Raw genomic sequence first — 25665 nt, forward strand, 5'->3', positions numbered from 1 at the left:
AAAAAGTTTTGGGGGGGGGTTGAGATTTTAACACATACCAAATATGGTAAAATTCTGTCCTTTGGTAAAAAAATTATTAAAAAAACACCTTAAAAGTGAATTTGTGTGGCGAAGGACAGGTGAAAGGGCAGGTCTTTAAATCGCCAATATTCAGCAAATGAGCAGCAAATTGTTTTCCTTTCTGCCTTGAAGCTGACTCGAAAAGGATGCATCAAATAACTTTCACAGTAGTAGTGTTGCTGTGCAGTTGTCACTGGAGGAATGTTTGCTATTCTCTGGCGTCTGGTTTCAAAGCTTCAGGCACACTGGAGTTCTCACTTCCCGTCTCCTGCTCACAGCTTGTGCTTTCGTGGCGACTCTTTTTACCAGGCGTCTCAGCAGGATTTCCTGTTTAAGTACACAAAGGGAAGGGTGATGATGGCTGCTCGGTGACTTTACACATCGTGATCGCGCAAAATTAAACTCTCGTCCGCAACTTGGCCTTAAGGTTCCTGCTAAACAAATATGTGTTATGTTAATATTTGTTCAAATTAACAACATGTATATTACCGTATATTATATTCATCTAGAATTTGCACTTGTTTATTGTGACTTACAATCATAGGACATACTGTAAGAGCATTCACATGCAACAGTACTAATGCACGTTAATTATGAATCATTAACTGAAATACAGACCCTGAATACATACAGATTTTATTCATAACAAGCCCTAAAATGTAAACAAACATGTAAAACAAAAATACTTGGATAACCTGGATTAATACAGAAGATATCAGTTCCAGGCAATGGGGTGAGGAGTGGTGCATATGCAGTCGAAGAACTGGGTCCTCAGTTAGCATCAAAAGACTAATGATTCTGCTGTCCTGACACCCGAAGGAACTTGAACCACTAGGAGGCCAGCACAGACTGGCATCGTGATTAAGAGATGGGTCTACACACTGTTATAGCCAATAACCCTGAGTTTGAGGAAAGTAGAGAAAATCAGTGAAGTGAGGTCAGGAAGGAAGGGTGTGACATGAGAAAGATCAAGTTGTGCGACTGTGGTTTATATAAAAGGATAACTATGAAGGTGTTAAAAATCAAATTTTAACTTAATTTCGAGGTTAAGATACTTCTTTCCTATGTCAGAGAAGTTATGAAGATTTGTGATCACTTAACATGCATGTAACATGTATATAAACATTAAATAACCTCAAACCTACTACTTCATTTAAAATACCCTGATAAATGTACAAGATATAAAGCTCAACATACGACATATATACAGTATGGGAGTACATGGCACACCTGGGACTGTGAGTGGAGAACTTGCTTTGCACAGCTCACCGGTCCACACTTAAAGCATCTTCCAGGCCTTTACAAGAGCACAAACGTTCTTCAGCTCTCTAGAGATTTCGAATCTGTATGCAGCACTGAACACTAGCATTTTACAGTATGTAAGTTCACTTGTTCTCTATAGCTACTGTATCATTATGCAGTGGTATATTTAGAATTTCACATTTTATGTCTGTGTGCGCATGTGCATGTATGCACGTGTGAGCATGCATGTTAAGTCAAGTGATCACAAATCTTCGTAAGTTCTCTGTCTCAAGAAAGAAGCATCTTAACCTTGAACTCATATTAAGGTTTGATTTTAACAACCTTCACAAAGTGTCTAGGAAGTAGTATCTTTACAGATAAACTGTACACATCATCTGTTATTGAAATGTCCTTGAGAAATCAATATGTTAATCCCTAATTAAATAAAAAATGAGCAGTGATCATAGAGTGCGTTAATTATAAATTAGGCGGAAAGAAAACCCAAGTTTATAAATAACGTGCTAATTGGATTTCATACAGCCGAGGATTCATCAGAGACTGAACTTTCTTCCCTGTTAGAAAAGGAGAAGAAAACCACATCTTGTCAACAGAATATCTCGAATGTGAGAGAAGTACACGCACAGGGTTCCCCAGTATAATATCCCTGGCAAGAGAAATGTGATAACAGCAAATTAGATGTATTATTTCTAATTTATATTTTCCAGTCTCCTTTCAGGTCAGCTCATTCAATGTCAAAGCTTGACAGGAAACTCATTTGGGGATCAAATTGGTTTATGAGTTGTCGGAGGAATTCCAGCTCAGCTCAAGAGCATTCACAGCAATAAAAGAGCATACAAAGCCTACAGCTGGCCACAAGTAGAGTGGTGAGGATAAGGAGGTTATCAATGTCAGGTTCAAAGGGATATAGTGCAAGCACACTCATACAGCACACCCACCAAAATCCAGTCCCTCAGGAATAGCTAATGGAATCCCTGCTGTGTTAGCTTCGCTTGTAAAGCCTATTGATGCTTATAAACATGCTTCAGTAAAGGAAACAAGACAATATTCTGATTGTGTAAGTTTCATCTTGGCTGACTTGAGTGGCTACTGCATTTTTTCGTTCTTCTGTATGGGTGTTTAGGTGTAAGTTATTCTCAGAGCTTTCACTAGTTCATCCTAGAAAATTATTTTCATTTCTCTTTCTTACATGGACATATGGTCTCTGACTTGGAAGTTTTGAATTTCCTGGAGCAAGATGACCAAGTGTCTTGTGTTAATTCATTAATTAAAGATGTGAAATTTATAAATGACTGCAACACCACCTACCTTAACTGAAATCATGGAGAGGCCTGAAGTATGATAAGCTGGGTTGTGATGTGGACCAAAGGAAATACTCCTTTGGGACGTTGGTCCATGTTGACTTGATTACATCATGCAGTTCCTGCAGTTTTCGGCCACACATTCATCGTGTGAACCTCCCATTCCACCTCATCCCTAAGGTGCTTTATTGGATCGAAATCACCTCTTCACCAAGTCTGCATACTTGTATATATTGAGTTGCAGCCACATGATTAGCTGTTTTTCTTTTTTAATTAAAAAAGAAACAAGGATGCATTTAAAAAGTGTAAATCTTAGTTTGTGAGTGTGTGTGCATGTGTGTGCTTTAGGTGTGTGCATGCATACGTATGCCATATGTATGTGCGTGTGTGCATAGGTGTGTGTGTGTCTATGTGTGCTGAGCTGGAAATGATCCTGTTTCAGTCGGCTGTAAAATGTATTAACCAGACTTATTTAAACCCCCCATTAGTTTTTGGAGCTCCTCTGTGCATTGATTTCCATCTATTCCACTGCAGTCGGACTGCCAGCGCACCTGCTCACAAGATAGGAGCAGGCTGCTTAATGTATAGCACAAATGCTGGTGCTCTTTAAACAGCTGGGAACAAATTACGTAATCATCCAGGGGGAAAAAAGCCATTTTCTTTAATGTACTTTCCCTGAAAAATGTAGCATAATCCTCCCTTCATGCTCTTATAAATCCATGTTATATGAACATATGTGTGTACACACGAGAACAGAATGTGCAAATATGTGCAAAATGTATATTGGCTGCAGCATTCCTTGAGTGGGCGTGAATGGCATGGCAGTAAATTGAGAGGGAATTTGTGATGGGAAATGAAAAAAAAAAAGCAAGAAAAGTGGAAATATGATCACAGCAGCGAGTGAAACGAACATCAAATGAAGATACTTAAATAATTATTTAATATTATCTTCCAGGCATTTAAATAACCTTGTAGTCCCCCTTCCCACTCACACACACACAATCCATTTATCAAAGGGAATGAAATGAAAATGAAAACTCAACACAGGAAACATACAGTTGCACGAAAACACCTCTTTTATTCAATCTGACATGTTTCAAGTGTATGATCACATACAAGGTCTTTAACATAAGATATAAATGTGGAAAGGAGGCAGGAAATGAATGTCTGAAAGAGGGAGACAGTGTGTGTGTGTGTGTGTGTGTGTGTGAGAGAGAGAGAGAGAGCGAGAGAGAGAGAGAGAGAGAGAGAGAGAGAGAGAGAGAGAGAGAGAGAGAGAGAGAGAGAGAGAGGTAGTGGATAGAAGGTAGAGAGGATGAGAGAGATCTGGAAGTCCAGGGCTGTGTGTGACAGCTGTAGGTCCTCCTTCCATAAGGTGTCTGTAGGAGAGTGTCTGGAGAGCAGTGTAATTAGTACTGAAGCCTGCTGTACATGGATGCTGCCTTTGTGTTCGCTGATGTTTTTATGCTTTTCGACAAAGTTTGTGCTCTTTTTCTGTTTTACCAACCAAACAGAAATGACCAAAGAAAAACTCCCTGTTTTAGGGTTCCTCTTCAAAGTTCTGAATACGTAAATGCCACTGTAAGCTGTAAAAAACAGAATTTCACATTGTAATTTTGTGTAAAATTCCCAAATGTGCCTGTAATTGCAATAATATATTATGCTCTGTGAATTTTGATGTTTTCATTCACAAGAAAAAGTTAAGCAAGCAGTATTTGACCCACTTTTAAAAATGTAAATCAGCAATTTACTTGTAAATTGTGGTTTACCGGTATGCTACTGAGTATTTCTCTTTTACTCATTTTGATGACATACATTTTCAGTACAGAATTGACTCCTGATTGCTTTGATTCAGGTGAGAACAACATTAACAAGCACAAAACCGTCCAGACCCACGGCGCACCTCCTGCGCATGCGCCTACAAAAGGTCATCCGTGAGTGAGTGAGTGAGTGAGTGACCACAATTTGCGGTGCATAGCCCATGGCAACAGTCCTGCAGCGCCGTGGGAGAAAGAAAAGATTGAAGAATATTTTGAAAGGACATTTGTTACTGAACATCAATAAACAATACAATATAGTTATGATTGTATGTTGATGTAGGGTTTACACTGGATGTAAATTAAGTATTGTTGGTTATGTGGCGGTACTGCACATTTGTGGGCTGTGCGCAAATCCCCACGGTCGGCTGTGTGCATGCTTTAAAAACAACATTTAGTTGAAAGTCTACGTCTGCTATGATCAAAATGTTGAAATTTAAACTTATTGGCTATTATTGGCTACATTCCAAGGTCGGGCGATTGTAAAGCAAGGTTCAAACTAAGGTTGAGGCTCCTGGAGTGGAAGATGCTCACTGATTGTCCAGACATCAGAGAGCCAACCTCCAATCATAAATCACGCCCACCTCCAATCAGATGTCCACATCACTCCGACTCAGTTATTCAGTTTGTGTGACTCTGGGAACAGTCTGCGCTCAAGTTTGAGTGACTCTGACAGAACTCTTCCAAACCCTGCCGCAATTTCGACAGTCTCTGATACAGCTATCAATGACAAATGATGAAAATCCCAATGTGTCTGACAACTGACACTGAAAGATTTCCTTAACTGTATGACGGAGTGTAGCACAGTGGGTAAGGAACTGGGCTTGTAACCGAAAGGTCACTGGTTCGATTCCCGGGTAAGGACACTGCCGTTGTACCCTTGAGCAAGGTACTTAACCTGCATTGCTTCGGTATATATCCAGCTGTATAAATGGATACAATGTAAAATGCTATGTAAAAAGTTGTGTAAGTTGCTCTGGATAAGAGTGTCTGCTAAATGCCTGTAATGTAATGTAACATCTATTTTCAGTTGGATTTAGCCTTCTTAAACATTTTTAAAAAGTAACACTTTCCAACCACAGCCTCAAAAAACATGTAAGAATCACCGAACTGACAATATAAAGACTGCTATTAAAAGTATGGTTAGACCCCTGACAAATTCTTATCTGTTAGAGATGTGTTTCCAAACATAAAGTTTAAAGTGAGCCGAGTAGGAGTTGTGGAAACGCATTCATTTAAGATTATAAAATGCCAAAAGCCTTGAAGTGAGAAAACCGACTAGGCAGATGACATTTCCATTGCATGCACACAGTATTGAGATTTCTTTTAAAACAGAACTGATCTACACAATGGTGAAATGAAACAAATTGCTCATTATCAGATTGTGAAATCTGGATTACATCACAGACACTGAAAAGATGAAAGTGGTATCTGTACTGTTTGAAAATGAAGAAGACTTGACTTCTCCAGATAGAAATGCATTGCCCACAGAAGGACATAGAGGATCTGTCTGGTTTGAGTAATATCTGCCTCTTAAGGATGTGAAGTGCTTCCATGAGTGGAACTTTAAAGTGTTTTTTAGAGTTATTGTTTTGATATATGCCACTGCTTACAGTTTTTTCAGTAGCCAGCCCATTTTTACCAAAACCAGCCTTCCCCAAAAACCTACTAGAACCTACTGAATAATTATTAAGTGTAAATGAATCAGACTTCCACCATCTCTATATTCTTTCCTACATTTCTTTTGTCAGGACGACATCTTGTTATCACAGTTACCTATTCCCACAAGGAGAGTGCCTTTTCTAATGAGGACAATCAAGTGGCAAACTAAATGAAACAAATATATGTTGTGATTTACATACAGTCGATGCTCCATTTTTCTAAAGCTTGATGTAATAAAATGGTTTTATATCGAGTCTGAAATGGCTCAAATGATTGATACAGTATCTAGAGACTGAAAAATATTTTTTTTCGGTGGGGGGGGGGGATGGTTTGTTAGTTTTCTGGTCTGGGATATATAGGGCCACAGTCATTGCAAGCTTGATCAAAGAGCCATCGAGGTAAATGCTTTTTACAGATTTGTTCATTATTTTCTTTATTGATTTTTTTTTTTTCTCGAAACTTGCACTGTTGGCATTTTCAAGCCCTGATTCCATGTCTGTGAGTCCTTGCCCATTTCAGTTTCATGTTCTGTACTTATAGACACCATGCACTGTCTGTGCTGGTCAATAAAAGCAATTGATTATTGCCGGAAGTTTGTGCGTAGTGTATGAACAGACTTTATGATGAAACTTTTGTGTAATTATCTACAGTATGTATGTAGTCTCAGGGTAGCAAGAGCTAAGTAAAAATATGTGTATTTCCTGAATCCAGCAGTTCCAACAGTCAATTCCCTTAAAATGTTCTGCACTGGCAAGTGAACATGACTGCTATTGCATGCCTTCTATTGATAATTCAGTTCAGCTATTGAATACCTATTAAAAGCATGGAAGTTTACTTCTGCTTCTAACAACAGAGGTGATATTTGTGGACACATAATTGTTAAATCCAGCCAGTTGTAATCTCCACTTTCAGGCAAAATATTTTCCATGTAAAAAAACCCAAATTGCACCATATTGGTTTTTGCTTGAAACTGGAACGGCTTCTAAAATATGTAGTTTTCAGCTGCCAGGTCTCAACAGCCATTATCTATCAATGAGTTCAGTCGTAGACTACATTGCCAAGGGAATGTGGTCAATGCATTAATTTGGGATTGGTCCATCCTTTACTGCTATAACAACCTCCACTCTTCTCGGAAGGCTTTATACTGGATGTTGGACCATTGATACAGGTATTTGCTTACATTCAGCCAGAAGAGCATTAATGAGGTCAGGCACTGATTGGGTGATTAGGCCTGTCTTGCAATTGGCTTTCCAATTGATCCCAAAGGTGTTGGATGTGGTTGAGGTCAGGGCTCTGTACAGGCCAGTCAATTTCTTCCACACCATTCTCGACAAAACCATTTCTATATGGACCTTGCTGTGTACCTGGGGGCATTGTCATGCTGAAACAGAAAGGGGCCTTCCCCAAACTGTTGGGGAATCACAGAATCATCTAGAATGTGATTGAATGCTGTGGCATTAAGATTTGCCTTCACTGTAACTAAGGGGCCTCATCCAAATCATGAACAACAGCCCCAGACTAAGGGATGTCCAGATACTTCGCAATATTACAATCAAAAGGAATATGGTCTTTGTGCGTTATGTAGCCATGCTGGGCCTCTGGCCTCGTAAATAGCTTTGTCCTCTGGTTTGTCTCTTCTGAGGAAAACTCTGCTGGACGAACCCATAGATCGTCCACCTAGATTAGGGTATCGGTGTGACTTTTAATTGCCCCAAGGATGTTTCCTTTGATGTCTGTGGAGAGGAGGGCAGACCGCATTCTTAGAAACAATATAATATTGTATCCAATTCACTGTTTCACTCTCTAAGGCCATAATTTAAACACTAGCTATCTGACGAGAGGTTATGAATTTTGGCCCACATTCCTGCAGAGTTATGTGACACTTCAAAGTTGTGGTCTATTTGCATGGCATATTGCTAATAATAATGATGCAATAAGGTGTAATATCATTTACAGCCATTAAAAAAAATTGAGTTGACATATTATATATATATATATATGTGTGTGTGTGTGTGTGTGTGTGTGTGTGCGCGCACGTGCACTGATTCATGTAAAACTTTGGTACATTTTAATAGCTATATCATTAATTCATTCTTTTTTCACTTGATTCCAAGCTTTGTGACATGTCAGAAAGATCTGCAGATTATGTAAAAATTTAAATAAGCAATGGATGGAGGGGGGAAAAGTCGAATCCTCCTGGACATGTTGAATTCTATCTGCATGTAATCAGGACTGTACCCCCAAGGCCACAAAAACAGCAGAGAAAAGCCAGCTGCAGTGAGCATACTGACGTGAATACCAAACAGCCATTACAAACCATCATGCATCCACCCGTTCATTCATTCATTTATGTATTCATGGACATTCTCCTGAATACCACTGAGCAGTGACTGTGCCGTTCTGTGTGCCATTAAGAGCGGAAAAAAGCCTCGTCAATGGAGCTCTACCTCGGGGGTTAGGGACGCTTGGCAAATGCAGCTCCGATTGGCTCGCTCTGAAGAGGCTCACAGTGAGCTGCGGACGAGTGTGGGCATCGTTGAGTGTGTGTGTGTCTTTGTGTGTGTGTTTGTGTGTGTGTGTGCGCATGTGCGTGTGTTTGTGTGTGCGTGTGTGTGTTTGTGTGTGTGTGTTTTGTGTGTGCATGTGTGATTGTGTGTGTGTGTGTGTGTGTGAATGTGTTTGTGTGTGTGTATGTGCGTGTTTGTGCATGTATGTGTGTGTGTATGTGTATGTGGTGTGGCAGCTGCAGGAGTAGTGGGTCATTACCTCTGAACCCTGGTGATGGGCGGGCAGCCTGTGTTCTGGCTCCTTGGGCTCCTCAGATACAGAGCGGCTTTGAAGAGACGTGTGAGTGACAGCTTCCCATGGCGACGGCGCGCGGGGCGTGCGGCGCAGAGAGGGTGGAGCACCGGGGAGGCTGCAGCTGCGACTGCGACTGCACCGCAAAACAGACGCAAAGGCCCTTTTAACACCGGCGTCAGGGTCCTTTACCGCGACGCGTTCAACCAAAGGACGCGCAGCGCGGCGAAGTGCGCCGTAGAAGAGCCCCCGAAAGATACCGGAGACCGCTGTGCCCGTTTGCTTTGGCTTTTCAAACGTGGTCACTTTGCGATCGATTCCGGCGCGTCGTTTTACGTCTCTTCAAAGACGATGTCTCCCCTGTCTCCTCCCGCCATTACGCGTTCGGTGATTGATGCGTCGCGTTTTCTCCCCCCTCCTGAAGCCGTCCGCACCTCCGCGTTTCCTGTCGCCGTGGCTCCCCTATGAGTCCCGCACGGAGCCGAACGCACAGACGGCGTAATCGCGTCTCCTTGCAGCAGACACATTCAGGTTAAATTTAGTCTCCCCATCACTGCCGTCCAGGCGTGCAGATGAAAAGAGTCCCGGTGTTTGCTTGTGTGGTTAAGTTTCAGTTAACACTGTCGAATATCTGCACTGGAGGGCACGAAGCGTGCATTTTGTCTCCGCTCATTGTGCATTTGCCGCTGCCGGTAACCATCGCCTGCGATTCAGATCTAAGGTTAACATTCTGATGGTGTTTGAATGGGTTTTTGATGGAGTCCCATTGTGTCTCACTTTGAAAATCAATAGTAAGTCAAAGGAATGATGCTGGGTGTCTTGCGTAGGCATTGGCACATCACATTCTGGATGGGCTTTTCTTATGTTTCTGTGCATCTGGAATTTTGCAGTTCTTGCTTACTGTTTATCTCTAAAATTAGAGCTTTGTAAACACTTTGCCATTTTTTATCTTGGAGCGATAAAAAGGCTTTGCATCTTTTTTTGATAAAGCATCACAGCTGAGTGTCTGGCTTGCCTTTTAAAGAAAAAAAAATCATGCTAATTATCCCAATTGCAAACTATTTCCATATGTGGTGGAGCCCATTGCTAAAACAGTAGAATGTAACACATCCATTTTCTCACTTGATGACTGTGAAAGGGAAAGTGTTATTGAGAGGAGATGTTGCATATGTTATTCAATCATAGGCATGGTTTCCTGGTAATTAATAATTTATTTTGAAAATCAACCATATTTGTTTCTGTGAATAAAATCATTAGGCTCTTTGGTCCTCAGTACTGCCTGAGGCTGTGGATACCCCTGGAAAATTTGTTTGGACTTAATGAAATGAAAAAAATATCAGTTATTAAAAAAATATTTATAAATATAAATCAAACCTTGTGCTTGTGCCTTTTTAAGAGATCGTAGTACTTATTTTTTTACATCCGGGCTTTCTGTCTGTAAATGCGTATGAACGATTTTAATCACAATGGTTAAAACGCAGTCTCAGAAAATTAAGTACTTAACGGCACAGTGACTAAACCTGCCGACAGTACAATGTGTAGTCAGTGGGCATAATGAATGACAACTATTGTTATCGATGCCAATTAATTGGATGTATTTCAATGAATGGAGGGTTGAGTAGAAAGGAATAGCTCTTACGCTTTAACGCTTTAATTTCTGTGTGTATACGTATATGTGGCTAAATACAGTATTTGGAATGTTAATGGATTTTCACACGCATTTGAATTCAGCTCCTTCTGGTTTCTTCTGATGTGTTCTGGAGACCTGTAGTATTGTCAACCAGTATCTTCCAGGGTAATCGTTGTTTTGGTTCTTGACAGGTTTGTTAAGTGAAAGCTTTTGGTATGAAAATGCCAAAGAAGTTCCCATTTATTTACACGTGTTTAGTCTTGCTTCAGTAGGGTTTAAGTGAAGATGAACGAACCGGGCGATTGGGTCAGGATGCACCACATTCACATTCTCCCTGTGTTTCACGCATTTACATTCACAAGAAAACTCCCTGCCTCATTTTCCCATTTACTAAAGAAAAAAATATAATACGACAAATATAAACTGCTGCACACTGATGCACATTTTAAGAATCAAAAGATTGTCATTCCGATATACTCTAATTCACAATTTCACCCTCCTTCACAATAGGACAATGTATTTCAAGCTTATGGTTGTTCATCATTTCTATTTTTAAACCAGAGACATCCACTGATATTCATACTTGTTTTTTTATATAATGGGATTGGGAGGAAACAGAAATCCAGAATGTCGGAAGGATGAAAAAGATTTTCCATTAAAATATTCCCCAGTCAGTTCTAGTTTACTGTCGTCAGGATAGGCAGCATAAAAATTTGATTCTGTCGATGCCTGAACAGGCTTGGTGGATTGAGACTCAGCTCTTAGATCCCCCTCCCTCCCTCTCTCTCTCTCTCTCTCTCTCTCTCTCTCTCTCTCCCCCTCTCTCTCTCCTCCCCCTGAATAACTGCAGCCTGCTCCTCTGCAGTGACTGCCAGCCTCCCTGATTTGCTCTTCGCTCTGTGAAGATTTGCATAGGCTGGCCCATTTGTAATTTTTCCTCTATTTTTTTCTCTCCTCCTGTCCCATTCTCTTTGCTTAGTTTCACCTGAGCTGAGCGCTCCCATCCTCTCCTTTTCTCCTCCACTCTCCGTCTCTGTCCCTCTCTTGCGCTCTCTGTCTCTCTCTCTTGCTCTCTCTCTCACTCTCACTTTCTCTCTCTCTCTCTCTCTCTCTCTCTCTCTCTTTCTCTCTCTCTCTCTCCATCTGTCTGTTTCATCTCTCTCACTTCCTTGCGGTGTGTGACTGGAGTAATTCGGAGTGTGTGGCAGCGTGCAGGGCGCGCAGGGTTAAGCAGCCTCTGATCTTTGGAGGGAAGAGGAGAAGCAGGAAGAGCGAGAAGGCAGAATCCGTGCAGATGCGCCGCGCATCGAAACTCTCCAGGAGCGCAACAGAAAGCCGGGGGAAAGGGGAGAGCGCGCGTGGCATTGTCGCGGACTCTGTTCAAAGCGGCTCTTTTGTCGTCACCTTCTTCGCGCCCGTGGAAGCGGAGGGGTCTGCGAGCGCGCGGCGGCCGTTCGGGTCACAGCCCTCCTCCGGCTGAGAAACTCTCTGCCCCGCCAGGCCTCCCGGTTGATTAGCAGCTCCGCGCTTTGGCATGTGCAGCCGCGATAGCCGCGCACGAGGGAGCCACGGCAAAGAGCACATCCGCTAGAACCGGCGTGCAAAAAAACAAAACAAAAAAGAGAGACGGTAGGGACCAGAGAGCAAGACCCCATTTTTCTTCTCTCCTGGGGGTGTCCATACACCGGACCACTTTTGGGGAGGGGGTGGGGGTGAGTTGCAACTGGTGAAGCGGGGGAGGTCGAGGATCCTACTATGGGGTTTTCACCATCATGAACCCGCTCTCCCTAGAGTTCCTCGTGCCGAGCGTCTGCTGCAAGTCTTTCGGGCATCGATCATGCGCCCAAGCGGCGTGGCACCCCACCGCGGCGGCCGGGCGGCGTGGCCCCGGCTGCCCCGCCGCGGCTGGGCCCCCTGGATGTGGCCGCTGACCTTGGGATGTATGGTGGGTTCTGCCTGGAGTTCCTCCCCGGCTGGCGGCCCGGCCGTCTCGGATAACTCCGCCGCCGCCGCCGCCGCCGGTCCCCCGGGGGCCACCGCCTCCCTCTCGCACTCCGAGCACCACTTCCACGGAGCCCGGCACCACTCCGCGCCCATCTCCATCTACCGCTCCCCGGCTTCTCTGCGAGGCGGCCACGGTGAGTCCCGGTGCCTGCAGACCCCCTCCCTCTACCCCTCCAACTTTGCCGTGCTTTGGAGCCCCTGAGGTCAGGGAAAAGGAAAGGAAAGGATTCTGCGTTTCTTTTCTCCCCTCGCAGTTTCTCTGCTTTGTCTCGGCACATCCTCCTCTCTGATTAGCGCCCCAGCGCTAATAACGTGTAAAGCTGCTCATAATAATTGTGAAGTGACTTCTTCAAAGCCATTAGGTGCATTAACTGGCTGGCTTTAATGACGAACAGAGAAATGAAAACTGTTAGCGTTGTAGTGTGCCTATGCCCAAGAGAATTAGGCTAAATTAGTTTATAGCGGTGAGGCGGGAGGCGGTGTGGGGGGGTACCGGGGGGTGGGTACCGGTGTTGAGAGTGTTCAGTAGGCTTTATCAGGCTCTGAATGTCAGCTTTCAGTTTAATTATGGTCGTGAGATAATATTTTAGTTCTCCGTAATAAAATTCTTTCTTGAGCATGAGGGATCTGATAAGTGTTCAACTATTTTGCAATTACTGGAAGCTTTGCGTTCTCTGCCAAAGTGCAAAAGCAATTCATTAAATTTATTCCATTAGAGGAAGCACTCCAGTTGAATAAAAGGCAGCGTGCGGCTTTGCTAGGTAGTGGGATTTTATTTGTTAAAGCCAAGTTAATGGAAAAGTTTTAAGTAAATGTTGTATAGGCATAGGTTTGTGTTTAAAGATTTCCCTTCCTTTTGAAAACCTTTTCCTTTTTCTTTTTGATTTATAATAAGTGTGGCCAGTGCCGTAGTCTTTTATATCATAGCTGTGTGACATTTTGGTTCTTGTTTTTTTTTAAATATGTGGAGCTAACAAGGTGAAAAAAACAAAATGCAGTGTGTTATTAATGCAGTCTCTTTAAAGCTGAAAACTTTTAACTCAGAAAGTCTTTTTTGAGAGGTTATTTTGCCTCTTGATTTCTTGATTATTCATTCATACTTCTATATTCCTGTCATGCTCTTTCTACCATGATAATTTGGACATCCAAAAAACAGAATCCCCTTTTTTTTAATATGCTCTGTATGCTACTCACAAAAATACTGCAATGTTTAAAATTCAGTACGCTGGACAAAGAGCTCAGATTCAGCAACATTTTAATTACAAATTCTGCAGAGACCCTAGATAATACAGAAAGAATCGTTTTGGCTTACCAATGTATTTGCTCGTAGCGCTCGGTAACTGGGGATAGCCATATGGGAGCTTTGAAGCATTTTCATGCAGCTCATTAGAATAAAAAGAGCCTCTTCCTTTATGTTTATTTATTTCATAGGAAAGAGGGATCACCACAGAGGGTTTTCTGCTAATGTCAGAACATCAGATATGCTTATTCATCACAGAAGGTTGCTCAGCTGTTACCCCATACCCACTTTGAAGGATTTGTTTCGCCCTCTAACTGAACGTAAAGTCCACTCAGACTGGAACATGTGGATTGTAGGCTCGATAAGAAAGCAGACGGATGCAGCTCTGTGGCTTCTTTCATTAAAGTTGGATTTGTTAAGTTGTCCGGATCAACACTTGAGTCTTGGGTCTCGTGGTATGTTTTGTTGTCTCTTTTGATTCTTAGTGAGTTCGTTTGCACACGTTCGTGCTGTTATCGTGTGCTTTGTTTAAAATGGAGTGGCAAACTGACGTTTACATATTTTTATTACCAGTGCTGAGAGCTTTGAAGAATGTAAATGTTATTTAACTCTTCTTTGAACTCTTCTTAAACTGCATATGTAATCACCTCAGAATTGAATTTGCGGAAGCTTTGATATATCCCGAATTAATTTTGTAAAAGAGAGATCAAAAGAGATTAGCAGTACCAATTAAACGGGACTACGTGCTCGAGTGCTGTAAAGCAGCTGAAGTATGAAGGAGCTGTATATCACATTCAGTGAGCATGTAACGTTTGGCATAACAGGATATGTTTCTCTTGTAAATTACAGCATTGTAGTTAGCGCGCAGGCAAACTGATTGTCGATGCATCCTTCTGCCTGCGAGTCTCTGTCACGATGCTTCATGCTCACTGCTTCATTCCTTCATTCGCTTCAATTCCATTGATTTTTATTCAGACTTTTTTTTTTAAATGCTTGAAACAGATTAAAAATGAGTATTGCATACGCGCACGCAACGAACAGCTTGGAAGTGCTTTTGAGGAGGCGTTCACTCTGGCAGCCCTGCAGACAGAAGAAGCCGCGTTAAAAAATGTGCAAATTCTTCCTTTTTTGAAGTAGGCAGATACGAAGACCTGCGGTCACGTGGTGAGGGGAGTGTTTTGGGAGGCGGTGAGAGGGGTGCGGCGATGAGATAAGGCGGGGTCTCGGCGTGGTTAAACCTCTGCGCGGGGCCTCGCGGCGCGGCGCGGCCCAAGATCTGCTCACATGAAAGGCCCTGAGGGGAGAGCGTGGCATTAGATATGGATGACAAGCTGGCCCTTTCATCAGGCTGCACACGAGCGGAATTCAGCCAAATTCGCCGCCCAATCTAGTCACCTTGTGTCAAAGCTTTCACACGCCCTCCAATCAGATGTCACCTTGAATTGTTTAAAATGGCACTTCGGCCGTCTTTTCCCTGCAACCTTTTTTTTTCTTCTTCCTTTGTCTAGGTCTATCATGCATTGTTGCGCGAACAGGACCTTATACCCACTGTTGTTTGTGTTTGATTATTCCCGTTTCAGAAAGTCAGTCGTGTGAATCTGAATCGTTTGATTACTTTTAAAAGACACTGGAAATAACGTTTTCTAAAACATTTTCATGAGATCAATTCTTTTTGTGGATTTCATCAATCTTATTGGCTGAGCATTGCTGAAAATCACTGGTGTTTAAAGTATTCTTAGTCTCCCTTAATAAGACAGTTTAAGTATTGTCAGCGGTGGGATAAAAAGATTCTCTGCACTGCTGCACAAATCTGTAAGGGGGGCATGTTAGCACTGAGGAAAAAAAAAACAGCACAGGGCCCCTTCTATCCCTCTCTAGGCAGCTCTTACGATTGAGAAGAAAGAGTAAACAGAGCAGTGGAAATTGTCCCACTTGTTTATGTGTGTGTAAGTGCGCAAGACTGTGAGTGTGTTTCTGCATGTGCGTGTGTGTGTATGCGTGCTCTTGTTTTTGTCTGCGTGCGCTTGTGCGTGCATATGCCTGAATGCGTGAAATTAAAATGTGTACCCACCAGCCAAGGGCTTTAATCCCTGATCTCACTGCTATCCGCATTGGAAACGTTGCGCGTGAAAGATAACATTTTATCTCAGTAAAGTAAAGATCTTTTTGTACTGATCCAAAGGGAAACGGTGGTTTCATTATGCAGCAACGCAAACAAGGTAAAAAAACAACATATGATTCCTTTGCATTCGTATCCGTGTAACTGCTTACAGTAGTACAGGTCGGGCTGTCATTGAGGCTGAGGGAAAAACACCTGCCATGACTGAAGAATCCAGGTTCATAGGCCTACAGTGACTTCCACAAAAAACTACACAGCTGCCTGTGTGAAAGGTGACTCTGTGGCCTGGCAAAATATTGTGTACATTTGGAATTTAAGAGTCGAATCTGCAGCTGGTTCGTACAGATACGGTTCCTCTGCAAAGATGAGGTCATTACTGAGAGTCACACATGCCTTGTTGCTCATTATAAAATATTCCAGCCCTCTGCCCTGCTCTCTTGACTGTTATGCCTCTGAAAGAGGCACCATCCAATAAATCCATATTGCATTCTCTACAGTTTTTTTCTCACTCCATATAATGGCCATTTACCTGTGTAAATGCATGTGAAAGCAGCCCAGTACTGAGGATGGAATGTGTGCATTCCCATGAGAAGGCAGAGAAAAGCCTATTAGTCACAGAGCTTTCATTCAGTTTTTCATTTTGTTTTGTTTTTTTATCCTCTCTCTTTGCAGGCTCCGTGGCCTGTTACATTTCACTGATCATGTCAGTGCTGATTTTAACTCAAAGTGCACATTCCCTACACTAGCAAGACATATATGGGCTGATTAATTATAATTACAATGATTACATAATTATAATTACAATAATATACTGTGATTATGGTTAAGCTGTCAACAGAAAACTGTTGAAAAGTCTTTGTATAGTTTTGTATCCTTTCTGCTACTCTACCCATGATGTTTTAAAATGATTATATTAGACTTTTTTGTTTCTGTTTCGGAACGCAAAACTTTTTCTGTTTTGGGACTTTTTTTTTTTTTTTTGCAAAAATGCATAAGTATGGGAGTGTTCAGCCAATTAAAGGGCAATGTTTAATCACTCTTCAGTGACCCCTGCAGGTCCCTCTGCATGCAAAAGCAGCATATGAAACGTCTACCCCTGACTCCACATGGATATCTACACTCTCCCAAATTGGCAGTGGGGTTCACGCATGAATGTGGCTGCAGTTGCAGATAATTGCAGATAATTGGCCATTCCAAATTAGGGTGGGAATTAGACATGTTCAGCCTCACGATGGGAACCAAATTTATAAGGAAAAAAACTAAAACATTTGCACATGCTGTACATGGGGTTATATTATACTTACACAGAAACAAGCAGGAAAAAATTGCCCGAGGAGTCACATTTAAATAGCCCAAGTTTTTTTTGACAAATAATTAGAAGGCTATTACAATAATTCATTAAAACGGACATGTTGTGAGGGTAGTTTAATGAGTGTGGCCACAGCCCAGCGACTGCGAGGCCCTGAGACTTTGTGTCATGCCATTTTTCACTCCTGATGCAGACAGGGGCCCTTTCGCTGCAACGCTGCGTCAAATGCATTATTAGGTCTGAAGATTACCTTGCGTAATCACGGAGATGAATCTGATTTAAAAAAAAAAAAAATTTAAAAAAAACCGATCAGGTTGCCTTCTATCAATGAGCAGCAGAGGCAGCCGTGCGTGAGGGAGGTCAGCCAGCCCGGCCCCAGTCGAGAACTGCCATCCGTCCTCCATTAGCCACTGAATAATTGCTACTTTACAGAGGCCCGCGACACCCTTGAGCCCTTGATAAATGAAAGCGCGATCAAAGGAAAGTTTTAACCTGTATCCGCGAGACAGGAGGGGTCTTCGCCAGCATCACGCGCCAGAGGAGCGCGAGCATGCGGGGGAGACGCGGAGCGTTAGCCACTTCACTAACGAGGTCCGCGCGGGGGGTCTCCGGTGCTCTTTTATGTCGCGTAATGTTATGGGATTTCAGACCTTTCCTCCGATGGGTTTTTTTTTTTTTTTTTTCTAAACCTCTATTGATTTATGCATTACTTACTCAACGCCTAAATAATGGAGGGGTTTCTATTATTCATTTCAGTTATCATAGATACAAGTCGTGACTTTCCTTAAATGTGTGCAATACATATGCTAACAAGGTTGAGACCTAAGTTTGCAAGGGGAAATGTGACGCTGAAAAACCATAGAAGCAAGAAGACAGTAATAGCAATATAGTTTACTTTTACACTTCCCAGCTCAGCCTTTGTCTACTTGATTCATTCTGTATTTTAAAAAAATATCTTATAAATATCAATTTTATGACTTTCAATGCAGTTAATGTACAATTTGTTGTTTATTACTTTGAAAGGTCAAGTCAACTACTCTTATTATTATTATTATTATTTTTAAGATTTGATTGCCTGTGAAAGTTGACAGTTAAAACAAATGGTTTATTATATGTTATGAGTCTGCACTCTACATTTATAAATGCCTATATGTTATGAATGTACTTTATGTATTTACATTGGTTTTTACTGGCAAACTCTTACGTAGCCTTCGGTATTTTTAAATATGACTGCTTTTTTCTATATATTAACAGGTTTCTTTATTATATGGTTGAATGGTTGAATTCATGTGATAACTTGTATTAATGGGTTGGTGCATTTTTATTGCCCTCTAGAATGAATTGGTCATTATATTCCCCCCTTACAATTCTGTAATATACAGACAAATACCATGTTTCTGGATTTAATTTGCATAACAATGGTGATAACAGATCCGGCCTACATTTATTGTTATAGAGATATATGACTCTTATTTAATGTTTACTCTCTATTGCATTTGCTGATACATTACAGTGCAGTACAAAAATACAATTTAAGTTTAGCAAATATACATTTACAAGAAAAGACGAAAACATTTCTAGATGACTACCTATGGTGCACATTTTCTTGTTATGAGAAGTTATAAACTCTCAAGCTCTTGGACGCGCCCAAAGTGCACTTCCTCAGCAAGTGGTCAAAAATATGCCATTGCATTCAGTTTACTGGCTGTATCATTTCTGCTAGAATGTTCTGCATCGTTTACATTTCTAAAGGGATAATGCTCTTGTAAATAGATGCAAAAAATAGCATGCTCAAGTGGCCATCAGGATATGAATGTTCCTCTCATGAGGCAAAGGCTTCTTTACAAATAGTCTGATGCATGATTGTCCCCTATCTGCCCTCACATCTTAGACCCCTGAACATTGATTATATCTCTTTGAGGAAAATCTAAAAGTTATGAACATCACCAGGAGCTCGGCTGGGATGCCCAGGCTTCATCAGAGAGCTGATGGCTCAGAAAATTTGCTCCCAGTACATTTCTCTCTCTCTCTCTCTCTCTCTCTCTCTCTCTCTCTCTCTCTCTCCTTCCCTCCCTCCCTCCCTCCTTTGCTGTGTGAATGTCTCATTATGATTTTTTGTGCATATTTCACTCATTTCTTTTACTAGCTTTCCATGTCACATTTCCACATCTTAAGGAACTCACATCGTACTGAGGTAAAGTGAAGGGGGCGTGGGGGGGTGGGGGTGTACATTAACTAACGCTAACACTGAGGACCAAACTCACAAGATAATATTTGTTCAACGTTTTGAGCAACTGTGAAGGGGCAAATATAGGGCACCGTGATGACATGAACATGGAGGGGAAAGGTATATGAAGTCAATTAAGTGATGGGGGGTGGGGGGTGTGAGGGATTAGGTGAGTCAGGTCTTTGCCTTCTGTTCTTCCAGGAGTGAGCTATCAGTTCAGTTAATCCCCAGTGTATGTGAAAGTGCAAGTAAATGTAAGTAAATATCCTGAGATACACCCTGACAATAGGCATGATTTCTTAATTAATTTAATCATTTATTACAATTAATATGCACACACACTGACATGCACGTATGCATGCATGTGCACACACACACGTGCATATATATATTTGTGTGCGTGTGTGTGTGTTTATGGATGTTCCATGTTCCCAAAAGAAATAAAATTGCATTTACGGAAAACATAAGGCTATGCAGACCCGAGCTCCTTCTGTGAAAGGATTCTACCCAGCAAATTAATCCCATTATGAATATATTCCCGCCCATGCATGGCAAAGGATTTTCTTAGAGCAGAGTATTACAAATTGCTAATCTAAAATGTGGGAGCATTAATTTAAGCAACGTAACTAACTTCCCCAAATCCATATTGTGATGTTTTTCTGTATCCAGAAGCCATTATGAACACTTTGCATGAAAAGTGTTAAATAGTGCAAATAGGTGTTGGCTGGTGCTAGACACTGAAGTATGTTAGTAACCTAAATAGCTGGGGCATACTTCCTGTACACTGTGAGTCACTGCTGATTTTAAAACATTAATGCAAAACAAAAATAAGAGCAAGTTTTCGCTGGCAGTGAAATACATTCTCAATACCATTCAATGATCTTGTTGTTTATACAGTAGCGATCCTCATCTTTATTTTGCTGTCTTCCTTATAAATGATGAGGAAGACAACGCAATGTGATCTGAACATGGAATGCTTTATTTAAAAAAACAACAACAACAAAAAAAACAGTTCTCACAGTAATGAGTTGATTGAATTTGAAGCTGTTGTTGTGATCCGGACTGATACTGGCATCTCCCGTGTTGTTAATGAGTCTGAGGTAGCCGGCAGCTGGCTCTGTGTAGACTGGGTAGTTACTACACTCCAATTACAGCTGCAGAAAATTGCTAATATGATTAAAATTAGTGCAAAAAAGGATCAAAACATTTCCTGAGATAATCATTAACTGCTTATTATCTGGCAGTGTGCATCAAATAAGAAACTGAATCAAATACCCCTCACACTCTGATCTAAACTAATCTGAACTATAGCAAGTAATACATGCCAAAACAAGAGTCACAGCAAATAGTATTTTCTGAGGAAATTGTTATGTACAGAATGTAGAATGGTCCAACTTATCACATGCTAAAATATATGTCTTAAGCTCCAGAGAAGCTTATTTAGTCTCGGCCTGAACTCTATCTGATGAGTTATCAACATTGTAATCACTGTGAAAATAAAAATTATATGCAAAAAATACTTGCAGGATAATTATAGTAGCAATAATCCTCAGACCAGGATTTCAGGCTCTTGAGACAAAGGCAGTAAATGGCTTTTGGTCCGTGAAGTATCGTGACAGAGGGCTGGAGTGCTTAAACCTCCATATCTACCCAGTGAGGGGGAAATTATGACTGAGACATTTCTGGATTAAATTATGAGTCACTCTTCCCTTGCTGCTAATCACAGAGTCTATCACTGGCCCTCTTAATCAGTCCTCAGAGCCAGTTTAAGATAATGTTATCAGCGGCAGTCCAGGCAGGACCCGTCTCCTGACAGGGCACTTTCCTCATCACTGAAGCTTGTCTTGCAGGGGTTGAGCTTCTTGAGCGCGGAGTGACCCACGACCGCCTCCGCCATGCGCCTCTCTCCCCTGGCGCACGCGCGCGCGCACACTCTCGCCCGGCTCCAAGCCTCCGCCGGGCTTACGGGACGAGTCAGCTGCGGAGGTGTGCCGTCATCGGCGTCCGACGCGAAGCCGCGCTTAACCGGACGCGGCGCTTAGCCGGCCGCACGCCTCTTAGGCGAACGCGCTTAGCGCAGAGAGGCTTGTCCGAGGGAACGGGACGCCCGCGATTCTGCATCGCGCAGAAACCCCCCTTCTTAGGAGGTCTGTAAAGCTGAGGATCGGCTCGTTTCGGTCGCATCGCCATGCCAACAGTCGCTCCTGGACGGGGTGGCACGGGAGATGGGGGAAAATGGAACTGCGAGCGTGCCCACATGCGGCGCATCATCTGGTGTAATCGCCTCTTTCTCTCTCTCTCCCTCTCTCTCTCTCTCCGCACAGCCTCCAGTCATGCAGGTTATTGTTGGATTTATAACAGCATTTGAATAAACTATCATTTAAAGATATTTACAGCAGTCTGACTGGTGCAGTATGGAGAGAACAGGTGCAATAGCAATTGTTTCCTAAAATTGAAGATGAGGCACATTGATGTTGGATTACTGTAAGTAGGGGCTAATGTTTGGAAAAAATTTACTAAAATTATAACTCAAAGTCTCGGCTATTGTATTTGGGGAAGAGGAGTGTAACTTGACATAATACAATCAAATGTGCACAACCCTTCTCCTGTTGCGCAATTGCTGATCTCAGGAGAATAAATCAGACTGATCTAGCCAGGTTTCTGTGTTGATGGATTACATTCACTTTCATTCCAGTCCCTGAATGTCATATTCCATCCAGATCCTGGTACCTGTGCCTCTCTGTGTTACTGCTTATAATCAAACAACTTTATTTATATCAGGTGAGATCCTCATTCGTTGAAATTGTTTCATAATTGTAAAAGGACGTCAAAAGGCACCCGTCTGCTTTTTAAAAGTCACAAATTGCAACACAGCAGCTAGAATTTTATTCAGTGGGGATTTAATAAAACTGTAGTTCAGCATTAAGTGTCAAAACCCAATTGATATTCAAATATCATTGAATAACAAAAATTGCTTTGATGGAAGTGGATATTTTACCACTTCTTGAATCCATTCTTATTTAGCTAATTTACTTTTTCTTTGTTTTGTTCTTATGTGGGCCACCTTGCCAGCTCCCGTCTAATGGTTCGGAGCAGATTGTAATGGCTCCAAGAAAGACCTGTGATTACAATCTGAGAGAGTGGCAGGACTTCATAATCAAGTGTCCATCACGGCCTTTTCTCCGCGCACAATGAAGCCAGGAGGAGGCATAATACTGCCACTTTAATTTAGCTGGGAACATTAATGAGCCGATGCTTCACAGAAAGGAGCCTCTCTCGCACACGCGTGTATCAATCTCAGTTCTGTCAGTGTGAGAGCAGGGGGGGAAATGCCAACGTGGCGTGAAATCACAGCAAAATAACATCCCCCCCCCCCCCCACATCACCCCCCGCAGTACCTTTCAAAGCTGACCCTCTGCGGCCAAAACCGTGTTTGGAATGAGGGGAGATCCTGGCACGGGTGCTCCGTAATTTGTGAAAACATGCAAAAGTCTGGTGTTGCTTTCTCTTTGGCGGGAGGCTGCTCGGCACGGTGGTTTCGTACGTTTTCTTTTTCGCTCTTCCACCAGTGTGCAGGTGCTCGAACGAGAACAGGAAGTAGTGGAGGCCATTAGCACTGAACCTGAGGCTGTTGGGCTTGTGTGTCTGTGTGAGAAGGCACCATATTTCTTGCTGATAATGAGCCTCAACTATCTCTTTTTATCCAGCCCGTATGCTCTGAGAACCTGGAGCCTATTAATCCATCACTTTGTTATGCCTCAACTCCCAAACTGCCAGGAAGTGCCTGCCTAGTCTCCCTCCACTGCTGCTGCTCCTCTTTGACACTGTCATAGGCTGTTTTTCTCAGGACTGGCAACCCGGCTAATCTAAGCGGCTGATATTATAATACTCATATCCCAGAGCTGCAAAATTGTTTTAAGCCCTCTCGTGAATACAAATCAGCAGTGTGGACCACGACTTGTCAGTTTAGATCATGGCATTAATATCGGTCTACAATGAGGAGCCATTGCTGTTGATCTGAACTGAATCCACATGAGAATAGGTCCCCTGAAAACAAAGCTCACTGATACAATAACCAAGGGATTGAAACAAATAACAGGAAGCGTGTAGTCGTATTTGTGCTGCTCTGACCGTAATGCGAAAGTGATTGGCATCCATTTAAGCCGGACCAGTTGTCCCTGCACGTCAAATTGCTAAGCACACCTCATTGTTTTAATGCAGTATTGATGCTGCTTGCTTAATGGGGGCTTGGAGACTTCAGATGCATGCTCGCAGTTTTTCAAACAAGCCACCGTGTCGTGTCTGCTGGAGATGGGATAGGAGGTGGCAGACGCGGCAGTCTCCAGCCCACTCGTTTGCTGTGGCGTCTCCTCCATTTAGCCACAAGCCACCCAACCGCCACCCGACCGTCCCAACATTTATGCTGCTTTAGAACAATGCATGAAACGCATTTTCAAAGGTCCTATCAAGGGCATACACAAACAGAATTTTATGTGCTGGAAGGACAGAGAGGAAGTCTGTCTGAAGTTGTTTTATGTTTTTAGGAAGCTGTCTGAAGTTGTTTTTATGTTCTTCCAATAAACAACACGTCAGCTTGAATTTTAGGCCGACCGTTTCCGACAGGCATCAGCTCAGCTATGTAATTTTTTAAATTCTGTCTACAAATGGCCCAGAGTATGTTGGTTGAAATGTTGCAAGGATGTTGTAGGTAAAATATGGTATCAGCATAATCATCTGTAGAAACCCATACCTTACAGAGATAAAATCTGGCATTCAGAAAACAAAATGTAAAAATGCTCTACTCTATATTCACTAGAGTCATTTAATCCCTTTCGAACAGACAAATTTATTTGTGCATAAAGTGAACGTACTGTAAGCTTAAAGTAGTCCTTCTTGACCAGTTCAGCTTTGTTTAAGGAATAAGTGGGCTAGTTGGGATTGTAAGGCTACTAATACTAGTAACAATGTCCATTATAATGCAAGTCAGCCCAAGATCCTGTCATTGCTCTTGCTGGGCTGAGGGATAGAACCATCTGACTGTGCAGTTATCCAAACCAAAACACATCTTGATCTTAATTCCATGATGATATTTTGAATATTTGAAACATGATTTACAGTGTCAGAAGTGATATTCTCAGAATTCAGTATTATCCTCTGTTTCATGTTGGCCTTATTCTTGGACTTAATTACCGAGACAATCTGTTTCAATCTGTACTATGGCTTGACTCACAGTTTTTTATTTTTGGTTTTTTGTTGGGTTTTTTTTTTTTTTTCATGGATTTAACCAAAAAAAAGTGTGAATTTTGTGTGAAATATGAGAAAGTAATGGATGGAGATGGAGAATCCATGCAGAAATGTTAATTTGGTTGTGGGAGTCACAGTCTTACATTGAATTCCAGCTGTGTCACTATGGAGAGGTGTTGATAAGCTGTAAGGAGACAGATGGTGAGATCTATCCACACACTGTGTTCTGAGCTGAAGTGAAATTATATTTCAGTCGCAATCAAGCAAGCATCGTGTCTGCTTGGTGACTGGGTGAGTGCATATTTGTGTGATTTGTTAAATTTCTCAGAGTTTTAATGGAATGCACTTGTGAACATGAAAGAAAAGTAAATGGTTTTCTTTCTCATTTAAACCGGTTTTTTGGAGGGCAGTGTAGTTAGGAGTTTTAAAATGGTATTTTTAGTTAATGGAAGCACACGCACATGCGCAGATCTACTCTAGAAGTGTATATAAATTCCATAAATTCCATCTGGAAGACAGAGATGCAATAACCTTTGACAGGCAGCCACTCATTTGCACTGTCAGCTTCATAGAATGTGTACATTCATTTTCACTGTTCAGCTTTAAAAAAAAATTGTTTCTCTGTTTGAGAAAAATCTCCCTGCATCTCTAAACTATGGTAAAAGTCCCTGACAAAAGCTCCCAAATTACGTTTATAAAAGCGAGGAGACAGATACTTATATTCCTGTTGTTTCATATCTTATCTGTTTCATATCTTTTCTCCATATTTCTAGGATTGATTGTCTTGTTTGAGAGACAATCTAGATAGAAAGAAGTTTAAAGTATACTTCTGTCAAAATTACTGATCATCCACTTTTTTACATGTGTGTGTATGTGTGTGTTTGTATGTGTCCATGTGTATCAGTGGGTATACACAAGGACAACGCCACATATCATGGTTACAGAATTCTAACATGATCTAACTTGATCCAGTCAGCACATCTTTACCTATCT

The 25665-nt window shown here is 41.9% G+C and overlaps 1 protein-coding gene across 25 annotated transcripts in view; it reads left to right on the forward strand.

Moving 5' to 3' along the window:
- nrxn3a (neurexin 3a) overlaps positions 1-25665 on the forward strand; it is a 317098-nt gene that overhangs the window by 186738 nt on the left and 104695 nt on the right. The window lies entirely within an intron of this gene.

This window comes from Anguilla anguilla, chromosome 1, assembly GCF_013347855.1.
Source record: "Anguilla anguilla isolate fAngAng1 chromosome 1, fAngAng1.pri, whole genome shotgun sequence".
Taxonomy (NCBI): Eukaryota; Metazoa; Chordata; class Actinopteri; order Anguilliformes; family Anguillidae; genus Anguilla; species Anguilla anguilla.